The sequence below is a fragment of the Grus americana genome, chromosome 7, assembly GCF_028858705.1.
Source record: "Grus americana isolate bGruAme1 chromosome 7, bGruAme1.mat, whole genome shotgun sequence".
Taxonomy (NCBI): Eukaryota; Metazoa; Chordata; class Aves; order Gruiformes; family Gruidae; genus Grus; species Grus americana.
In genome coordinates, this window is record NC_072858.1 from 37,603,160 (window position 1) to 37,622,518 (window position 19,359).

At 53.2% G+C, this 19,359-nt stretch overlaps 1 long non-coding RNA gene across 6 annotated transcripts in view; it reads right to left on the reverse strand.

Moving 5' to 3' along the window:
- The window catches only part of LOC129208435 (uncharacterized), a 137,040-nt gene that overhangs the window by 16,896 nt on the left and 100,785 nt on the right, over nucleotides 1–19,359 (reverse strand). The gene's annotated exons all lie outside the window — the stretch shown is intronic.

Here is a 19,359-nt window from a genome sequence, read left to right on the forward strand (position 1 = left end):
CCTTCCCAATATCTCTTCATCAACAGAAGGGAAACACCACACAGACGTGCTAATGAAATGTGAATTATTAACTGCAGCATGCTAAGGGAGATATGGGGGTTGGGGGGGGGCGCGTCATTTTGCCATTAATATGTAAAATGGGCGATGCTCCCTCCTTTCGCTGGAAGGGAAGAGCAGATTCAAGCCTGCGTCCCGTTCCAGGGCCGGGATGGGTAATGAGATAACCCGATTGCCGTGTCTCTCGCCCTCTTTCTTTCTTTCTTCCGTGATAAAAGGACAGAGGGGAATGCAGACAATTAAAAGGAGGATTCCAATCGGCCCCGGAGAGATTCAATGAATAATAATGGACCTCCAGCTGCTAATGTGCTTAAGGACTTCCAAGTCTCAAGTGTCTAACCAGCTTAAGGGTCCGTACCACAGACTTCATTTCTACCCGTAAATGGGAAAGGCAGGAGGAAGGGGGGCGATTCCCTACAGATGGGATCGTCTCTCGGTCGCTTGCTCAGCCCTTCGAAAGGACGGCGCGACAGCGGCAGAAGAGTGAAGTCAACTAAATGGCTCTCAAAGCCAACGTTAGGTATAGGGTGAGGAAGTTCCCCGCTCAACCAACTTCTGCATGTCACCTACAGCTGATAACACTCACAGTCACCCCAAAATACCTCAGAAGAGGGCCCAATATGCTACTAGAATAAAAACAGCACCTTGTCTCTGAAGTTTTGTTTTCTCACATTAAAAATTTCTGCGTGGCAAGACAGTAAATGTGTGACTCCTTCTTCTTCTTGGTGAGGGACCACAGTGTGACCCACACCGACCGCTCCTCTCCCGCACCTTCCTTGCAGAAGGGGCAGTAGCTATACAACATGCAAGACAGCCGAAGACGCATACAAAATGCCCACCTGAAGATTCATTATCAGTTTTTTCTGGCGCTTCCCTTGTTTTTGGCTTTCTCTCCCATTGATGCTTCTCTCTCTCTCCCCCACAATCCATCCACTTTCCCCCTGCAGTCTCCCTCCTTGGGCCCCCCAACCAAGAAAACCGCCTCTCTTGACCCTCTCAGGTTTCTACCACGCTCATGATTATCCACGGAGGATCAAGGAAAAGACTTGCAGAGGAGGAAGAGCAAAGAACAAAGCAGAAAGCACTGGCCCAGCCTTGAGTTCTCCATGAAGCTGTGCTCCTCCTCTCCCCATCTGAAGGTTAGATGGTAACTATCACGGATTCAGAGAATAACAACTTCAGAGGCTGGCAACCAGATGATCAAAGGAATGAGGAACGTTAGCTAAGTAAGGGCTCCTCAGCCTTGGAAAGGGATACGACGGAGATCTGAGAATCACAAGAAAAGCTGTTTCTACCCCTCCTGGAGCAAGGACTTGGGGCATCAGAGGAAACTCACAGGTTCAGAACAAACGAAATGAGCTATTTTTATACCCAATGTGTCTCTATGGCATGGCACACTTCAACAGAGGATCTGTGGCTGCTAAAAACTCGTAAGAATTCAAAAAAAACCCCTGGATTTTTCTGCCGAGAGCTTGCCTGCGGAGGCTATTACATACAAACACACTGCTTATTGTTGAGGAGGTCCCTGATCTGCAAACCACGGGAGGCTGGGAAAGTATTCTGGAGCATTACCACTCCTGTTCACCCTGTACCTAACCCAGGCACCCACCATCGCCTGCATCAGAGACAGGATCCTGCGTTTGGGGGATGCCTGGCCTGCCCCGGCACAACTGGTACCCGTAGCCAGCTGCCTTCACACCTCGCTAGTTCCAGGACACGGCTCGAGAGACAACACGTCCCCTCTTCTTCAGCTTTGGGGAAAACCCGCAGGATTTGTAGGCAACGGCGAGATGTGACACGAAGCGTGAAGACGGGTTGGAGTTTAACGGGTATAGATGCTGGCAGCGGGGACGGAGGAGGGGACGGTTGCATAAGCCGGCACTGGAGACTCGCTGGTCCCTGGCACGGGAGGCAGGTACATCACTCAAGACAAAAAGATGAGAGAGAGAGAGAGAGAAGTTGTGTAAGGTCGGCCACGTGTCAGCCTCACATGGCTGAATCATGCAAGTTTAACGCCTGCAAAGCAGGATAAGATCTCGGCGCAGCCACGTTGCGCGCTCATTCCTTCAACCTGAGGTTGGGAAAACGACGGGAAAGCACAAGTGAAAGCAGAGCGGAGTAATTAGCCAATTAGGGGAGCTGACTAATCAGCTCATTTAGAAAGGTTTTTCGTTATTATTCACAGAGAAGGAATTCAGGAGAGCCTTGGCGTGGAGCGAGGCGTAGCCCACCGGGCAGAAGGAACGGGAGTTGTGCCTAAAGCCGAGCGTGTTCAAAACTCATCGGAGCGGCTTAAAACCTCCGTTGCCTTCTCAGGCTGTCTGGTTTTGAGCTGCTGAAGGATGGGACCAGCCCCGCTCGTGCTCCTTCCGCGAGGGAGCTACCCCTGCTGCCTGCCAATTGCTCTTCCTCCGGGCAAGTGGGAGGAGAGCGGAGGGTCTCCTCGGTTATGGCTTCAACTGGCAAAGGGAGATTTATTTGCCGAGGACACGACAGCTATATTTAACCTTCTCCTAAACACTACCTAGGCAGCTCAGACAACTCAAGCGGTGAAACGATATCGTATAATGAATGCCCAGGGTGGAACAAAGCTGCTGCTTTCCTCTTCTTTGAAAGATCGCTCAGCCCAGTGAGAGAAATGTCAATAAAAAGATATTTAAGTTGAGAAGGGAGGGGAGAAGCAGAGAACACGGATGCCGAACCCGCAGCTCCCACCCGTCTCTCCTTTCTTTCTCCGCTCCCGTCCCCTCTGTTGTCCTTGCATATCTCCAGCAGCAATATCACACTGCTGCTATTACGGTCGGGATGGATATTCGAACAGCCTTAGATCAATATTTGTGCAAAGGGAAAGCTCGTGCATCACAGGGCTACAAATTAACCTCTCGTCCCATATTCACACTGGCACACAGGACCCGCAGGAGCAGCGCATTCCCCTGGGGAAAAGTGGGACATACGTTTCATAACACGGAAGGGGAAAAAAAAAAATAAAATAAGAGGAATAATAGATCCAACCCCAGCTCATGCACCTTTTTACATTTCTCCCTCAGGTTAGTGGGGGGAATGTGGAAATAGCTTTTCTTAATTAGCATCCTAACCTTTTCTAAACAGGTTCAAGGGTGTCTTGGCAGGCTTGGGAAGTGGTGTGAAAGCAGCACTGAATAACAGCAGCAGAATTAGCCAGGTGTAAAAGGATCTTGCACTTTTTTTCTGGGGAGATGATTAGGTACCAGTAATGAGAAATATGAAGAACTTCCAAGGTTGCAGATACGTGGTTTTCCCTTATTAAAAGGAAACATTACCTCGAAATTGCATGCTTGGGGGTGGAAAATATTTCTTGCAGCAGAAGATCATTGATCCATAAGTCCCAGCTAAGTCAACACGGGTTTTGCCATACTTAAAGTTTTTGAACTTGAACCTGGCCCATTGGCAGCTACCGGGCACGTCCACATTGCCTATGGCAAGGAAGTTCATGACCAAGCCGGTCCCTGCTCCTCACGGCTGGGCTTCCTTGCGGGTCACTCCAGCCAGAGGAGGAGGCAGCACACGGGCAGCGTGGACGTTCGGGGAGTTCAGGGGTTGAACGCAGTGTCTAGCTGCAGCTAATGGAGATGTATCTTCCGGCACCAGGCTGGATGGAGACGCATCTGCCCACCCACAGCAACGCCTGCCAAACACGCCATAGACAGCTCACTACCTTTTCCTTCCCCCACCGACACGTCTATCAAAACTTAGACGTGCAAACACAACAGACCAGCTTTGCCTGGTCTATCCAGCCCACGCTCTGCGTGATCCTAGCTGGTACCACCAAGCAGCACGGTCCACAAAGCCTGAAGCATATGTGCAAAACACTCTCATCTTGCCTCCCTTTCTGAATCACCCTTCCTGCGGGCCACCGTTGCGCAAGGTTTGCTGTCCCATGGCTAGACAGCTTTCAGAAGACCGTGGTGGTTTCCCACGTTGGCTTTTCCACCCAGCCTTGCTCCGACAACCTTCTGAGAGGAGATGGAGGTTTCCCTCGCAGCTCCTGCCGAGCCGGCGCCGCTTTCCACGCCGTCACAAGTCTTCCAACTTTTGCCCTAGCTGGACGCAGCCAACGTCTGGATGCGTGCAATTACCCTTCCTTTTCCAGCCTTGCAGCACAACGGTGGGACAGCACGGGCGGGCTTCTATTACGGCTGCTCACCACGTGGAAACGAAGGAATTGCCAAATTCACCCCAGGAGGAAAATGAGCATAGACATTTATACAAATAGTAGGGGGTTTGGCTCCTTTAGTCTGCAAGGCTAGACACTTGATGACGCTCGCTCCTGCTTTTTCCTCGCATTATTTGCCATATTTAGCCTCCTTTCATTCTGCCTTGCCTTCACACTGAGCAAAGAGGGAATGGCACTTGCCCAGCAAGGGAATGGATGAGATGAATTTGCTCACTCAATAACCAAACGTGTTTTTTCCTCCCGCTCAGCCTCCATCTGGATCCTGTTTCTGGTTCTCAGAAGAGATATTCTCCTTTTCTCCACCTCTCTTCCAAATCCAAGGAAACTATTTTGTTTGGGTGAGAAACAAAATTTAAAAAAAAAAAAAATATTTTTGAATGTCTGAGGAGTTTGTAGACAGAAAGGTGCCAATTAATCTACATTAAAGTAAAATTAACCTAATATTAAAACAATAGGAGGATGACAAGGGAGAGATCAGCCTCTAATGTCCTCATTAGCCAGCGCTGCTCTTTGCGAGCTTTCCATCATGTGAAGGTAGCTGTCTGGTTGCACTTCATTAGCACTGGGGTTAATTACAGTTAAGGAGGCAGGGAGATGGGCTGTCCCCCTACCCTTGCCACCATTCTCCTCCCTGCTTCGCCCATCGCTCCTGCATGGAAGTTGACGTTCCCCTTGACTCCTGTCGCTCCTCTATTTGTAATGGCAAGACAGGTAGAACAGGACCCATTTTTCAAAACAATAGGTGCAAGCGGCGGCTTCCCCGGAGCCCGGGGTAATTTGGGCAGTGCTCAGCCACAGCGGGACCACCGCACTGCTGGCACGCCGTAGATGGAGCCGTGCGGATGAAATCTTCCCCGTGTCCCTCACAAGCTCTTCGTGCTCCCCTACGACTCTTTCTGTCATCCTTTTCTCCTTGGCTTTCACAAGGTTTTTGCCCCCTCTCCATCCTGCATTGCTTTTTCTCCCCCAGCCCCTCAGCTTGCTGGCAGCCGCTCACAGCTCCCCAAGTTACCGCTCTGATTTTTCTCCTCTTCTGCATCTGCTAGCCCTGGCTGATTATTTTTATTGTAAAGCTTTAGGTTGTTTTTAATTTTTTTTGACCCCCACTGATGTCAGGTCAGATTGTCTGTCAGCACATCAGGTTGCCAGCAGATGAAGGACGACTCGCAGGGAAGACAACAAGGGGAAAAAAAAAAATAATAATAAAAATTAAAAAACCCCCCAAAGAGATGAGACCGTTTCCCAGAGAGGATGCAGAATTGCTCAAGGGTCTTCCTCCAAAAATGTTGCTGGCCCTGAAGGTAGCAGGATGCGGACACGTGGCAACAGAGATAGGAACAATTTCAGCAGGAGCGGGGCATTATCTACAGAGGGGCAGGGTACATCTGCCTGAACACGTGAATTATGCACAAAACCAGGCGCACACACAGCTCGGAGGTGAAGATGGAAACAGCTTTGACTTGGGCTTCTGCAAGGGCCCTCCAGCATCGACATGCTCCTCATGGGGACCACGCGGGGCAGGGGTGGGGTGGGAAGGGCGCACATGGACCTCGACGGGACCGCAAGATGCTGGCAGGTTATGCGCGGGCAACTCTACACCCATCTTTTTTTTTCACCCCTTCCTCAAGCATCCCCACCGACCCTCGGCTGGACATAGATTCCCGGATGAGGTACGCTTTTGACCTGCCTCGCTCCCGACTCGGCGCACCCCCTCGTAAAGGAGACACGGGAGAGCCAGCCTCCCCGGGCACCAGGCGAGGGCACAGCGCTGGGGGCACCGCTGCCTGCCCCAGAGAACGCACGTCCCGCCTGCAAACCCACAGCGAGAGCGGACGCAGCCCAGGCAGTGCCAGGGAAGGAGATCTGCTCAGGGGGAACCTGCCAAAGAGGGGGAGCACGTGAACCGGGGTCTCTCACCGCCCGGCCGCGTGTCGGGGGATTGGAAAGCGCTGTACCGTGAAGCGGCAGGATAGCTATTAACTGAAAGCCGTGCAGGGAAACCGCGAATAAAATCTATTTCTATTGAACCTCTAAAAGTCCTCACGGATCGTTTTGGAGCAGGGGGATGAGCTCCAATGCGAGCCGTCGGCAGGGAAGCGGCCGCGGGTCCGCGCCCCTCTGAAGAGCATCCCTCTTCTCCACGCACAGCGCCTGTAACCCCGAGCGTTGCAGGAATCCCCGTGCCGTGGGGCCGAATCGCGCTGCGGTTGGCTGTCCTGCCTGCGAGCGCGGCTGGGGATCCTTGCGTCCTCGCGTCATTCTTCCTTGAGATGGAAAAGACTCTGCAAATTCACTAGGAACAAGCAGACACGTGGCCGGTAAAGCCAGGAGAGGTTACTACGGCTAGTAGGGGTCTTTGGACCCACAGGCTACATTTTTTTTTGCTCTCTGAAAAAATGAGATCCAATCCAAAATGGTTTCCAGATCCAAACGTTTCACACATCTGCGCCGCCAGTCGTTTTTCTGCAAATTCACTCCCTGACCGCACTTCAGTCCCTCTCTCACAACCAGCCCTCCTTTACGGCACGCCGGCACTGCCATAAGCCTCGAAGCGGGGACGCGGGCACCGGAGCCAGGGCCGGCGGTGGCCCAGCATCCTAAAAAGAGCAGCTGGAGGGTGGGGAGACGGCGGCTTTGCGATTAAATCGCAGCAGAAGCTGCAAGGCGAGCCCCGCGCCGGGGAAGGACGGCGCTGCACGGGGCCGGTTTCGCCGGCTCTCAGCCCCTACGCTTGGCTCGCAGGAGGGTTGGGGTGCTTCGGCAGCACCCCCTGCCCGACCCAACAGTACGTGGGCGATAAAGATTTGCTTTCAGCTCCTTCCCAACCCTGCACGCGTATCCTGGTGTCCCCGGCACCGCCGCGGGTACCGCCCTGCGCTGCTCCGCCACAGCATCCCTCCCTCCCATGTGCTCTCCCCTCCTCCTCCCCTCGTCCCTTTTAATTAGCAACTTTTTCTTTGTTCCCCTTTAATTAAGCGGGGTGGGGGCAGGAGGGGAGGGCTGCTGTCAGCCAGATGAGTTATTATCGCCACGCACAAGATCAAAGGCCGGGAGCTCTCGTCTCGTCCTTAATTTGGGCAGCGTCTTTGGGTGAAAGACTCTTTTCTTTGCGGTTTTTTTTTTCCACGGACGGCGGTTGGGATGCCGAGGCGTACGCTGGGGTTGGAAGGGGAGGGCTGGAGCTCAGGAGGGCGAGATGGGAGCAGGGCTTTGGCTCTTCTCCTTTCAAGATAGAACTTGAAGAAGAATTTGGGTGGCACCCGGACTCCGCGTGCGGGCATCTTGGGCAGGTTTGCTAACGCCCAGGCGTCAAATCCGACGGTCCGGATACTCGCCCCGAGGAGGGGGAGATGACCAAATTTATGCGGACGGGGCGTGCGGCTCTGCCAGAGCTTTAATGTAGCGAGCGCCTAAACTATGGGAAAATTGAGGCAAACGTGGGAAAATGAACCACGCGGGGATTTAAGAAAGAGGTACGAGCAAAGGGCATGCTATAATGTCATTTTTTGACACGCATGTTTTTCAAGCACGTGTGGGATCCTCTAATGAAAAGCGTGGGGTGTTTTTTGGTTTGGTTTTTTTTTTTTTTTGGAGGTGCCAACATTTCAGAGATATGTGGCCTTTGTTTAATTTTTTTATTTTGATCTAGCATAAAAGTACTACAGGACAGGATGTTCCCTCGCCCTGAGCTCAACAAGGCGCTGCACCTCGCACTAGGTATTTGCACCTTCGGGCTGGAGCAATCGAGTCCGTTCGGGTCCGCAGGAGCATAACAGGGTGATGCTCTTAATTTTATCAAGGTTTGCCGTCTAAAAATGCTTTAGAGCCTGTATTTTCTGTCCTTATCTGTGCCCACTTATCTGTAGCATGTCCCAAAATATTCTGCATACCATTTTAATAACTTTTTGGTGGGGTTTGGGTTTTTTGGGGTTTTTTTGTAAACTAGGTCAGAATTTCACGATGGAAGAGAGCGCCCCAACGCTCTACCCCATACAGTATTGCCTTGAAATAAGGAAAGTCAGAGTATTACCAAAATGGGCCTGTCTGCTATGAAAACACACCTCCCGGCCAGCTCGTATCAAATAGTACCTAAAATTAAAGAAAACGAACAAACTCATAATCTAAGATGAAGGTCTGTGTGATGATGCTGGAGCGTTGCGTGGCGGAGGGCTGTTAATTAACTTTCTATTGACGAAACAAAGCGCACGGAGAGGAACCTTGCTAATCTGTTTTGTGCTAATCAGCACACATTATTAATTTGCTGGGGGAAGGAGAAAAAAAAAAAGTCATCCTCTTCCCACTTAAACGCAAGTTTAATAGGGCTGGAGCGCGGTTTCGCATTACCTGGGCTTCCTTCTTTCGATGACATACGTTGCAGTGCATTTCCTAGTGCATTATGAAGCTTCGGCATAAATAATTTAAGCTAAACTCCAGTTGTTAAAATAAAAGAGCAAAGTATCTTCGGTGATTAATTACCCTTCCTTCCTCCTCCCTCCCCTCCCTTTTAAAAGTGCAAGCGCACGTGCCACGACCCAGCCAAACGTTCCAGTCTCCTCCTACGACCGAGGGCATCCCGAAATGTTTTACCCGGCATGGAGGGGATCGGGATGCTCACGTTTGCTGCCAGTGCCTGCTCAGCCCCGGCGAAGCCGGGAGGTGTCAGTGACCAAATCCTGCTCGTGCCAAGTCAAAGGAAAATAAAAATAAATAACGCTTTGGCGGATTTAATGCTCGATGAATTCCCATTTAACCAGCGGCTTTACGGGACTCAAGTTTTCAATGGGCCAAGGTTCAGGTTCTGACTTGCCAGCTTAGAAAGCTCGAGTAGTCAGTAATAACCGTGCTCCTTGGGTATTTCTGGAAGGACGGCGCTCACACGGCACCGACCTGTTACTCACCCTGCCCACAGCATGCCCGAGCCCGGGGTGCACCCAGCACCCGCAGCTGGGTCCCGCCTGGCCCCAACGGGCTTTTTTTCCTCCTGCCACCTCGCAGCAATTTGGGCAGTGACACGTTTCCTCTAAGGAAAGGAAATTTCCTTGGAAGTTTGTTTTCTTGCTCCCCTCCTCCCACTCAAGGGGGGGGGCTTCATTTGACCCCTCCCAGCAAGCTTCCGCTCGCCCGAATCGCAACCCCGGGGCGGCACCAACCCCGGGTGCCCCTTTGCGAGGGGAAAGCGAGACGAGGGGCTGCCCTTCTCCCCCGGCAAGGGATGCTTGCGGTACCCAAGGACTCATGCCAGGAAGAACCATTGCCTTGCTCTCCCCATGCCTTCCCTCTCCCTTCTCTGCTATTTATTTAGCTAATTCATTATATATTTTTTTTCCTGCATCTCTTTTCCCCCCGCCTCGCTCAGTCATTGGAGCCACTCGCACACCGACTCGCTCTGCCCGAGGAGTACGCTGGCTCCTGCTGCCAGGTGCCCACCCCAAGTCAGAGGCCTCTGTAGCAACATCATAACCCATCACTGCAGAAAGACAGGATGCCGTGGGGACCAGGGGCTGGCTGCGGATGGAAGGACAGACATCTAAGTGAGAGAAAAACTAACTTCTCAATTAAAAAGAAAATGGAAATTAAATAAAGAAGGGGGAGGGAAGAAAAATGAGGGAACCCCCTGAGCAATACTAGAGAGTGAGTTCCACGCATCACTACATCGACCTTTCTTACAGGATCAGCAGCTCTTTAAGAGAAAAATCGAGCTGCCACACACACTGTTGGTTTTGGGTTTTTTTTTTTTTCTTTCTCTTGCAGATGCTCTTCACCTTCCTAATGACAGCCCTACGGAGCAGCAATGGGTCCACGGCGAAGCAAGAGAAGATAGACTACTGACCCAGGAAGAGGAGCCGGGGCACTGGGGAAAGGCGCGCCGAGGCAGCCGCAGCGCCCGAGCGCAGGCTGGGCAGAGGAGCGGTGGAAATTCCCATCGGGCGAAAGCAAACGTGATGGATGGCTCTCCCATCCCTGCAGTTCACCTCCAACTGTCTCTCTTCACTTATTTCTCTCTCCCCTTCCTTAGTTGTTTTTTTTGTTTGGTTTTTTTTTAAAGGAGGGTGTTTTAACTATTCTATTGGTGGCTAAAACTATCCTCCCCCTTTCTGGGTACCAAAACCTGCTCCAGGAGGTGGCCAGAGGGACCCTGTCTGAAATCAAGGCGAGGTGAAGCACTGCACGTCTCTATGCTCAGGCTCCCGCTTTGCCTCCATGGAGGAGCATCTCCCAAAATCCAGCGTGGAGATGCCCCCAAGCCCAACCCATAACACAGGGTGAGGGGCTCCGGGGGGGGATCCTGCCGCATCTCCCAGCTCCCACAAGGTGGCAGGTCTCCATAATTGTTTTATACGCTGCGATCCCGATCGCACAAGCCCACCGACGGCAGCCGTGGGTTTGCCGGCTCTGCCGAGAGGGGAGCTGAGCCCTGGCAAGTCGTTTTCCAAAAACGAGACGGGTCTTTTGCGCACGTAAACTGCGAGCTTTTGCAAAATTAATTTGTCCGTACAAAGGAGGAAGACAAAGCAGCACAAAAAAAAAAAAAACCAAACTAGGACAAGGCACGGCCAAATAATGGGTCCTTGTGCGTCCTGGGTGATCGCAGGGCTCAGAGCAGACACGTGGCGAAGCAGGAGGATGTTGGAGAGGCAGAAACCCGGGAGGGAGCAGAGAGGTAGTTCAACAGGGTTCAGAAGGCGGAGAGGAGATTTAGAGATTACGCCAGATCAAAAGGATAATTATTTTTGTTACATTTCCCTATCTGCATCACTCTACCGGTTATGCGAGAAGCCGCGCGGCTGTGCTGATTTTCTAGTTTGCGAGCGTGCCTGGCGTAAGGAACAGCTTTCCAAAGCCTCGGCAATAAACGCCAGTCTTTCATCAGACCCGCTCGCTGACTGTGTATTCGGCAGGAGAGGCAAACCCGCCGAGACCTGGGGATTTAGTTTGCCAGACCTGGAGATTTAGTCTGCAAATGTTTCCCCTGACGCCACGTGCTCGCTGCCTCCCGAGGTGTCGAGGAGTATCGGCCCCCACCAAAAAAAGAAAACCCAAACTAATGAAGCAGTTCCCTGGCCAGAGCTCGGCATCCTGATTTGGCACCCTTGCTACCAACTCCCACCAGGACTCAACTGGTTGGCTCCCCCCACCCCCTTGAAGTGCGTTAGGAAAAACCACTCATCCTGTACAAAGCATCTCCAGCCGGCAAAGAAACGAGCCCCAGCACGAGCTAACGCCCTTACTGGCGGCCACCAAATCCCCGGCCACAAACGGGGGCGAGGAGCGGAGGCAGGATTTGCCTCCCTGCTCCTCCTGAAAGCCTGCGGTAGATGGCCCAGCTCGGTTTCTGGTCGCCCTTCCCTCCCGGGAGGCTGCTCCCGAAGCAGCTGCTGCAAAATCCTGCCCCTCGCAGCCCTTTCACGCCAGGCAAGCAGCAGCTCGCCCGGGAGCGGCGGTCTCTACCTAAAGCAGAGCTGAAGGAGGGGGTGGAAGGATTGGGATGGACGAGGGGCGAGGGGGAGATGGGCACCCACGGTGTCACCAGCTCCAGTCCCAATTTTTCCGCCTGCGGCACTCGTGCGGAGCCGCCTGCGCCCAGGGGAGCCCGAAACAACTGGAAGCGTTTATGCATGAGCACGTCCCCCCCGAAAGAGGGAGGGGGGAAGCTGCGTGCGCAAAGCAGCAGCCTCCCGAGCCTCGAGCAAAACGTTTCCCCGCTCTCCTTGTCCCCAGAGTAGTTTCCCTGCCCGGAGAGCGGCGGGGAGGAGATCCTGCTGAGGCAACCCATCGCCCGCTCGCTCCAGTGGTCCCAAGCCTGGCGACAGGTTAAAAGCCGTCCGGGCGGCAGGGACGAGGGCACCCCTCTTCCAGGCTTGCCAACGGGAGAGCTCTGCAGGCGGCAGGTGAGCACCCAGCAGCCGCAGGCCCAAGCCTTTCCCAGGGACTCCTGTCTCCCCGCTAACTGGGGAGGGAGCGGCATCCCAGCACCGCTCGCTGGTGGCGAGCAAGCTGGCAAGAGCGTGCTGCCTCGCCATCAACACTGGGCACTTCGCAGTGCCGTCGTCAGGCAAGAAACCCCCTCCGGGAAGGCCGCTCCCCAACAGCGAGCCGCAGACCCTCCCACCGGCGGGGCCGAAAGGCATTGGGGTGCCTCAGAGGACCTTGGCCAGAGCTCCCGCCTCCTCAGCGCCTGCACGCCGTGGGTGAACCTGGTGCTCGGTAGGGATGAGCATCAAGGCGCAGGCGGGCAGAAGCTCTCCCGCTCCTCCATTAACCACCGGTCCCGCCGCTGGCTCCACGTCAGTGCCGCGAAGCCGGTCCCCAGGGACCCTTCCCCAGGGAAAGGGACCTCCCCGGGGGGAAGAGGGTGCACGTGGATGCGCTCACCGCTCCGACAAAGCTCTCTCTCGCCGAGGCCGACCACGCGACCGCAGGCCTCAATGGTTCCCCCGACAGCTTTTGGGGCTCCCCATCCCTCTCCCGCCACCACCGGAGCCAGCTGTCTGCTCTCAACTCCGTATCAATACCATGCTTAATTTACAGGGCAATAAAAGTTAATTAATGCCGTAGTTACAAAGCCATTACAATGTAATTATTGTTTAATTGGATTATAAGTTATGCAATTTCCAACAAACTGCTTATTGCTTATGTAATAAAACAGAAGATATTTAGAAAGTGATTAATTGCCGCGGCGCTGAGCAGCCGGCGCGGCGTAGAGACGGGGATGAGAGCCCCGAGCCCGCACCTCTGCCAGCGCCGGGCAGGGCCAGCAGGCACCAGCTCTGCTCGCTCCTCTCACCCCAGCGCTGGGACATGTCCCAGTCCCTGGGAAGACAACAGGAAAAAAAAAAAAAAAAGAAAAAAACCCCAAACCCCGCTGGCTTCAGCCTTTGCTGACCGTGGAGGAGCATCGCCTCTGGCTGCAGCCCACAACGTAGCTACCCAAATCTGCTTGCACGGAGAAACGCCGGCAGGCCGCTAAATAAAGACGTCGCTTTCAGAGAGGCTACTTTGCTCTCGCTTCCAGCAACCAAACTGGGAGGAAAAAAGCAGCGGTCGGAGGAGGAGCTCTCTGATTCCCCGTGTCTGCCCCTCGGCTTCCCTCTCCCACTTTCCCCTTCCCTGCGAGAGGGGGATAAATGGAAGCGGCTCCCAGGAAGCAGAACATCGAGCCAGGAGGCTGCTCACCCAGCCGCCCTTTCACGTTGGATGAGCCTCATCGGCCGTCACGCGCGTGCCTTGCCTCCTCTCCCCTGCGCCCAAGCGAGCTTTGGGAATGAAAAGGGCAGCTGCCACAGACAAGCACCCGGGGCTACGGGTGACTTTAGCGCAGGGCGGTATCGGGAAAAGATTTAATTCGCTCTTTGATAAGGCTGCTGGGTTTTGGTGCGCTCCGCGCGGTGGAGTCGGACCCACCGGGCGTGCTCGAAAGCAAAAGGGACCAAGCATATGAATCTGCATCGGTCTGGAACGGGCCAAATTCTGCCCCAGAGGGCTCAGTGCACCCTGCTTGTGAGCACCAAGCACCCGGCTGAGCTACGGAGCAGCCTGCTCCCAGCCAGGAAGGTCCTGGGACAGGCAGGACCCCTGTGCAGGCAGCTGACGGCGGTGGCTTTAGCGCTCTTGAGAACAGCGAATTAAAAAGAAAAAAAATAAATAAATTGAGGTTTTTATGATTAATATTGCTGCTGGGATAATTACTGTTATTACTACTATTATTACTGTTTGGATAGGGGCTTGTCATGGTTCATTTGGGGAGGAAAAAGTCACAGCCTGCTCATGGGAAAAAGGGCGAAACATGCTAAAGGCCATCCCTTGCATGACTCAGGGCCAAATAACCCTCTTTTTTTTCCTGCAATGAAAGATTATTAGACGCCTAATAGGCGGCCAGAGCCTTTTTGATCCCCTCCCCGAAATCCCCTGCTTCACGTACAGCCCATCTGACCCAGGGGAGCAGGGCCCCCCCCATCCTGCTCCCGAGGCTCCTACGGTAAAGGGAGCTGCCATAAAAATGCAAGGGAGTACTTTTCCAGCAGAAAATGCGGCTGCTTCGAATTCCCAGCAATTAAAAGTTTGACCGGAGGGGCGGGGGGGGAAGGGAACCATTTGAATTTCTCTCACGCTCGCTTTGTTTACTTTCTAAGTTCTTTTTAACATTTTTAGGATGCTGCATTGTTATCTAAACAAGCTGCCTCTCTGAGTCCGACTTCTTATTTTATGGGAAATTTTCAGCTTTCTGCTCCTAAGTTTTTAAAAAAAAAACAAAAAACCCACAACACAATAAATAAATCAACCTCCAACCTGGAAAGGGTTTGAATTTTCGATGCAACACAAGTTCCCGCTCCTGATCCAGCTGCGTGTATCGGAGTGGATGAAGCCCTCAAAACCGAAGCTCTTCCCAGCTGCTTTCCCTGTGGCAGCTCCTCCGCCGCTTGAATTCTCCCTTTGTGACATTTCCAGCGCTTAAAGAGCAGCGGGGGGATTTGGTGTGTAGCTTTTTGTGAACGGTATTTAAAGCTTCTTTTCATAACCCTGACCCGGTTTACCCTTTAACGTAACAAATCAATCTTCCCTTAAATTGTTTAGCTTCTAGTCAAACACGGGGAGTCTCACTGATGTAAATATTATGTTTGCTCGCTCTATAAGCCGGCACGCTCCGCGGCTGCCTTCGCTTCTCTATGGGATTGCTATAGGATCATCGCACGAAGGGGGGAGAGGGATGGCAACGTCCACCTCCCGCCCCCGGCGAGATGGGACCTCCGCGGGGCGACATCGCAAGGCTTAGCGCTGAGCAGAGCTGGGCAAGGGGCGCGGAACAGACCGGTTTCAGCTAACCTCAGCCAAAAGAAGGGCCGGCGTTCGGTTTGTAACGTCTCCTGTGTCACTGGCTCCCCTTGCATCCAACCCAAACCATTCTGTGAGCGATTCTACGATTTAGCTGTTCAGAGCCTCTGGCTGCCCAGGCGAGCTTACGGAGAGCTCTGCTACTGAAAACAGCTTTTTTTTTCCTTTTTTTTCCCCTTCCACGGGGCCAGACTATCCCGTTCGGGCATGACCACACAAATAAAAACCTTCTCCCCCACTTTTTTAGCTCCATTTTACGGGCCAGCCACCAAACCCGAGCTCCGAGAGCAGAGGCATTCCTATTATCCAAGAACATCTAACAATATTTAATCCCGCTAAGCTCCTGAACATGCCGATACCTTCTAGCAATGAGAGCTGCGGCTTAATTAACAGAGGTTAATTAATAAGCCGGGGAGCGGGAGGAGGAGGGAGGGGCAGCTTTGCAGGAGAACCTGGTTACCTCTCCTACACTTCAGCAACCACCCGACGCGCTGCTGCGGCTGTTTTCGGGCCGGTTTCTGAACAAATCGTGCTGTGCCCCCGGCTCTCAGCCCGTCTCCTCGCCGAGCCCAAAATAAAGGACGGGGAGGGGTGCGGGGCGGAGGTGTGGATGCACGGCCGCCGAAAACCCCATCCCAGGCGCGTGTTCCCTGCTGTCCCCTGGGAATCCACGGGACGTTGGAATAGGAAGCGGGCTAAAGAGGGGAAAGCAGCAAGGAGCCAAACCCAGAGCTATTACGGATGTTTTACGAGCCTTATTCTTACCATTTTGTGCCCGGAGAAAGGCAGCCGACGGGCCAAGCTCGGCACGCTGCCCCACGCTCCCCCCCGCCTCTCTGGGAGAGGAAAGCTTCTCCCTTCCCCGCCGGCCAGGCTGGAGGAAGCCACACGCCAGCCCCAGCAGCACCCCCCCACCACCACCCCCAGGATGCCCGAACCCATCCCTGGGACGTCCCCGTCACCCGGGGTCACCCATCACCTGGGCTGGATCAACAGCGGCTGCGTGCGGGGAGTTAATTCTGCTGGCCGGGCAAACAGAACTGATTGTCCCAATTCTGTTTGCTTTAATAAGATAATGAAAAGCTGGGCGCGTGCCAGGGAACAAAGAAAAACGCCACGTTGCCACCCTGCCAAAGCATTCGTCTCTCTGACTTTGCAGAGGGCGTCCTTTGAGCGCGGCAGTGCCCTCCCCCGGGACCGAATCCTGCCGTCCTGGCAGAGGCAGGCACCTACAAACCCCATGCCGCAAAGCCCAGGTCTGCAACGACCGCGTTACGGGCGGCTTGCCGGGGAACGAGTGGCTGGCTGGCACGGTCTCAGGCTCAAACACCAACTTAGCATCGCCAGCCCAAGCAGAAATTACGTTCCAAGCTCAGAATATCTCATTGCATCACTCGGATGCGATGTATTTCCTATTGAAAGGAGAGCAAGAAGCAGCCTGAAGTAGACCAAGAAGAGGACAGCATCACCGTCACCTAGAATCTTGGCAGCATTACTCCCAAACGCGAGTCCCTGCCCCAAAGCCATTGCTATCTCAGCTAAGGCGAGGAGCGGACGAAGGGAAAGGGTGCGGATCAGGGAAAATGGCAGAAGTAGGGGGTGGGAGAAGGGCACAGGGTGAGCAGTCAAGAGCAGCACGGTCTACGCGTCGTAGTAGGCACTGTAGCCAGTCCTGTCCTAAAGTTCTCGCTCTCCCATTTCCTTCCTCCAGAGACTTTTTAAAGTAAGAAAAAAAGAAAAAAAAAAAGGGGGGGGGAGGGGGGAAGCAGACAAATCACCTCCCCCCCCCCAAATAATTGTTGGGGTTTTTTTGGCGGAGCAGATAAGGACTACTGCAGCGTTTGTCATCATTAGGTTAGAGAGACTGCCAAGACGTAATAGCATTACAGCTGCGGGCATTGTGGGTAATAGCATGCAAATTGCTGCAAAGGCACCGGCAAGTAAGGCCGCCGCCTGAGCAATGTGAAAAGGACGCTGCCAAGCACTCCCCGCAACCAGATTTTCGTTCCCTGCTTTTTGCGATACCACTTTGTACAAGTTAGCGGATAAAGCGCCCGAGTCCGCTGACCCGCCCTGGGCTGTAGTCCCAGACGAGTTCTGACATCCTTTGGTAGGCACGAGCATCATCGGTGACATCAGCAAAGCTCCGGGGACAGCTCTGCCATCGCTCGCTCCTCCAACTACACCCGTCGGCGTCTCTCCGGAGCGCTCGGGAGGACGACCAAAGCGTGAAAGGCAAAGCCACGGGTAGCAGAGGCTCACTTCGTTAGCGGCGATGCCAGCAAACGAGGGGCGGAAAGCAAAAGCCGGGTGTAGCCAAGGGCGCATCGCTCATCCACAGCCCGAACGGCACGTCTTGACGTCAGAGCCTCGGTCTCTCACTTTACCGTCACCACCTACTCATCTGACTGCGAAGAGAAGAGGGCTCAGCCTCTCCCCTCGTACCCTTGATCCAAGGGGAAAAAACCCCTCACCTAACGTGACTGCTATCCGGGCGCTTGAGCGACCCAAGGGTCAAGTTCAAGGGTCTCCTCATCAGGGACAGCAGCAACGGCTAACTTCTTCCTCGGGTTTGGGGGTTTTTCCCCTCCATGCAATTAAGCACAGCTTCCTAATTGGAGCGTCGTGAACTATTTATAGCTTTATAGTGACCACTCGCTACAGTAGCACTTAGATATTAAACAAAAAAAAAAAAAAAGTTCAGTGGGCTAGATGGCGAACAAACCGCACGGATCAGAGAAAGACTTCTCCAAAGAAAGACCAGCAGGTTGGGTAAGGCGAGGCGGAGAGAGGCGGCAAGGAGCAAGAAATGTTGTTATTCCCTTTTCTCCGGCCGAGGAGCAGCGCGATGAATCTGCACGCTCCAAGTTCACGATAGGCTGAGATTAGCGCATTTAGCTATCCAGTCCCGAGCCCGTGTTTTACGGGCAAGGCCAGGTTTTAGGGCTAAGAATGCAAGGGCAGAGTTCAGCTCTGACTTCTGGGGAGCGGGCAGAAACACAAAGATGGTTTCACGGATTTTTCCAGTTCGTTCACTGGTTGACAAACACTTGGATACAAAACCCCACGCGTTTCAGGAACTCTTCCTTTTCTCTGTGCCCATATGCTATTTTGTAAGATAATTGATCAGAGTCTGAGCTGCAAGTCTAATTGCTTTTCTGTGTCTGAACACGTGAAAGACCATAATTCTTTTTTTTTTTTTTTTTTGTTCAGGAGTGGAGACCAGAGAGATCTTCAGGAACAGCATCTTTTCGATAGTACGACATGACTTTGTTCCAAAAAGACTTTCCAGTCGTACCATTGTGAACAAAAACCTCCTGCAAAAACCAAGGATGTGACAGCATTAGGAGAATCTTGGTTTGTTGTAGGGTTTTTTTTTCCTCTCCATCTCCTTCTGTCTGACAAACGTGCTCCGAGGGAGCCAAACTACAATCAATCTTCATCTTTGTGACCCTGATTTCCTACTTCTTATCTACCTGAGCTTAACCGTGCACGAACAGCGGCTTCCCTGAAATTAAATAAAATCAACCAAAATCTGTGTTTTACCAGCACATGCTGTGAATTTATGGTGGTGTTTGTCTTTTTTTTTTTTTTTTTTTAAAGAAAAAAAAGCTGTTAGAATCAAGAGGAGACTCCTTGACAGATGAAGAGAGGCTGGTCCTAACCAACTTGACAGCACCATTTTAATAGGATCTCACTTGGAATCGTTAACAAGATGTCTAGAGCTCGCCTGAGCGATTGGTATGCCAGGACCGAAAACGCTCATGGAGAGGGAAGACTCTTGTAGACGTCAAGAGTCCTTTGTATGCTAACTTTTTTGATGGAAAATTGGACAAAAGGATGGAGACAAAGTGCTGTCTGATACTCCCCGCAGCAAGACGAGAAACGTCTGGGTGCTCGGAGAGCGCGGGTGCCACGGGAGAGCCCGCGGTCCCCTTGCATCTCTCCAGCATCCGGCAGGCATCGAGGTCTGCCGTGCATGAGCCGCTTCACGGGGACAATTTAGAGGGAAGGAGATCAAGATTGACCTCTTCCCGTGCTTCGAGCAGAGTACACATAGCCCTTCTTCAGCAGCACACGGACCTTTGTCCTCCCCCACTCCAGACTTTTTCGGCCGCTCCGCCATCACGCGCTGGAGACCTTACACGGCGGGGGGGGGACACCCGCGTGGCTGGAGGGGTCTCGGCCGGAGATCACCTGCCTCCTTCCCTTACTGCTCCGTGCTTCGGCCAAGGGTTTGTGCTTGCGGCTTCAAAGGC